Here is a 3,679-nt window from a genome sequence, read left to right as displayed (position 1 = left end):
GGGGGGGGCAAAAGATCAGACTTAATTTACATAATTTACAACGAGAAGTACTCACTTTTTTTAATTTGAGAAATTGCACTGCACACACAAGGAATATGTGCATATTAGCTATATACCCTATTTTGTCGTCTTGTATAATTAACGTTTGAGTCTTTTACCATGTTACTCCTATAATTAACGTTTGAGTCTTTTACCATGTTACTCCTAACGTACACTTTGGTTTTAACGGAATCAACTTCCTTTTTTTTGCGTATCTTTCCTTTTCATTATACAATGCTACACGCAATATAACTTGTGTCAGACAAGTTGTTATTAATCTCATTTTATATAATAAATTAGAAATTCCCCTGTAACGTCGCGACCGATGCAAGTGAGAGAAACATTTCCATTTTCTATTTATAAGCTACTGTTCTGTTCTTACACTGGATTACAAATCAGACAGTTATCATATCTTTTACTCAAAATTCTCCTCTTCCTGTTCTAATCGCAGAAATGGACACAAATCATGGCGATCCGCCTCCACTCTCCTTCCTGGACAGAATGTTTGCGATGGGCGATGAACCTCTAGGCATTAGGGTAACACCCTATCACAAACCCTCTTGCATTTCTAAGATTCTAAACGCCCTAGACGAAGAAGAGTTACGGTTTGTTAGAGAATCTTCATTCGGTAAACTCGTAGAAATCGCTGAGAAACCTGCCTTTTCCGGCCGTCTTGGGCGCTTATTGTTTTCTCGTCTACTGAAGATCCGGAAGAAGCACAAAGCGTGGTTTCTTTTTGCCGGGAAACCAATTAGATTTTCAATCAGAGAATTTGCACTAGTCACCGGCCTCAATTACCGTAGATACCCACCGCACAGCAAGAACAGGAGCAAGAAGATCTTATCGGAGAAGCCGTACTGGGGGGAGCTTTTTGGGGCCATGACTGAAGTAACGGTCTCCTCTGTTGTAACAATGTTGAAAAAGAAGACGGTGATCGACAGAGGAATGAGGATTAAGTACGCACTTCTCTCATTGCTCTCAGCCGTAATACTCCCAACATCCCACAACCCCCGCATTTTACATGCGGCCGCTGAGAGGATCAACGATTTAGATCAGTTCCTTTCTTATCCTTGGGGACGTGAATCTTTCTATATGCTGATGGACAGTATCAAAGAGAGGAATGAAATATCTCTATCGCAGAATACAATTTCCTTCAAAGGGGTTTGTGATGTCGATTCAGCTTGTGCTAATCGAAGCCGTACCTTCCCTCAATGGGGTTGTTAGAGATGGAGCTTCCTATGGTTCCGAAGCAGAATCTGAAGCAGACGAAGAATCCGGTGTTGTTGAAAGGGAAGGGAAGATTAGTATTAACATGGGACACATTCGTTCCATTGATTCTGCTTGCAAGGTATTGTATCTCGATCACTTAAAATCCTGCTCCAAATTATTTCGGTTTTTAATCTTCTGACATGTTTTACAGATAAACGTGGTTTCTATCATATCTGATGGCGCTGACCTATCGAATTTCGAGTCGGACCTGGGGTCAGACGACAAGGAAGATGTGCTTGTTGACAATCTTGTGAAGGCAGCTCGAGAAGGATTCTCTTTTTCCAACTTAAACTTCAAAGGTGGCGCGACTAAAGCTGATGTTAGCCGTATGCGTGAGGAAGCCATCAAGGAGAACAACAACCGGAAAACCGCAAGTCAATCGGAAATTACCTGCGACCGAAGGTGTCGACGCTGAGTATGTTGCCTCTGTTGTCAAAAACAGCTTATCTGCAGATCTATCCAACATGGGTGATCAAATAAAGGACCTTGCCTTGCTCTGTCTCTATGCAACTCGCAAAACCTATTTCAGAAGAAGATGGAAGACCTTATGAGAATCTCACAGAAGGAAATTTTGGACACCATGACCAAGTACTGTACTCGTTCTCACGCTCGACCACCGGTTGATCGTCCACCCGATAACACCGGAGAATCAAATGTACCGGGAAGAGACTCGAACCCTTTTGTTGTGTCCGACATAATCCAGGAAGCTATGCGATTTGCGAACAAGGAGTCAGCTCATACACGTCAAGTAAGTGTTAAGGACAATTGATATCATGCAAATATTCCTGGTACATTTCTTAGGAAACTCGAGAAAATGTGGTTGGTGGTCAAAGGGGACAACCTTGCGATGAGGTACAACTTTAGTTTCTCCTCTTCTACCAAGGAATCTCTCCATTTAATATAACCATGAATTGTTTTGTGTTGATGCGAATGCAATTTTGGTAGGATATTTTCTCCGAGCCTCTCAGGTCTGAAGAACACGAAGCTATGGATCACGGCGGAGGGGATGAGTTAAACCCGAATCACGGAGACCGGGAAGAGGTAAAATTCCTATAAAATTTCTCTATGTAATGTTCGGTGAGTCAATACTTTATGCTTAGGAAGAAAATTTAGCGAGGCACATATGAACTACAACTCTGTAACACCCAACATAGCTTGTATAATCATTAACTTAACACCACTCGTGTCTTTTTTGGCCGTACACTCGTGTATATTAATCTGATACAAAAGGCAAATCCTCGTTTTTTGTTATAATGTTTGTGTCAGGACCCACTTGTAGCGTACATGTTCAACGGAGAGGCTGATGACATCGGGGATGTTGGGGCTTGTCAAGATACCGTAACAAACCCCAACGTCGACAGGGAAGACGCGGTACTTAAATCTTTTTGCTTATCTACGAACTACCCTGCTAGCTTTTATCAACATAACGTTGACGTTATCTGTGAAAATTGTACTGGCTAAGAAACGCTTGTCTATCCACACAGATAGCTTGTAACAAACAAATCACCAATTTTATCCACCTGCTATTTTTCCAACCCAAATTTTGTTTCAAATGTGCAGGTGGAACAGATAATTGCTCATCCTTTTAACAGGAGCTAGACAATCATTGAGGATCCCACTAACGTCATCAATGCAAATCAGGTATTTATGGTCTGGTCTTTTTAGTGTAGACGACTCTATTCATTCATATATCTGACAGTGAAGGCTCTTTTATATGTAGGAAACGGTCGCAACTGGACTGTCCTTTCCAGATCCTTCATTTTCTATTGGCCTCACCCAAATGGACAAATCAAACGCTCAAGCTGTGGATCATGGAGCACACCCAAAAAACTGGGAGGATCCATTACCGGAGTCCAACGTCGATAAAGAAGCTCCGATACTCAACAGGAAAAGCAAGCGAGCTAAAATTGTGCCAAGAAACCTTGTCGGGGATTACCAGTGCGACAAACGGTTCCTCACTCGTGCATGGGAATCGTTTGTTAATGCGATCCGCAGCACCCCAAGCATCGACTATGCCGCAAAATTTGTGTTGCTATTGGAGGTACTCGGCGGATCACCATTGTAAGTTTCCTTACTTGAGACACTAACTAATAATTTACTCGGATAAACAACGCCTAACCGGTAAGCTTTGTTGCTATTGTTTTTATTTGGCCACTAGCAGTGTTATCGATTTTGGTGGCATAACTGTCGAATCCAGTGAGTTGTCGGCAATTGTTGATAGATCGTCTCATTTACCTTCCACGGTATATCTTTTCATCATAATATATATGTTAGCATACCAGAGGCATTCGTAACACTAACAAATCTAATCATTTACCCTGTTTTGGATTGGTGGAACCTTCGCCTTTTGTTGCACAGAACATTGCCAACT

The sequence above is a fragment of the Brassica oleracea genome, chromosome C7 (assembly GCF_000695525.1).
Source record: "Brassica oleracea var. oleracea cultivar TO1000 chromosome C7, BOL, whole genome shotgun sequence".
Lineage (NCBI taxonomy): Eukaryota > Viridiplantae > Streptophyta > Magnoliopsida > Brassicales > Brassicaceae > Brassica > Brassica oleracea.
The sequence above is the reverse complement of the archived record's forward strand: the minus strand, read 5'-3'. Positions refer to the sequence as shown.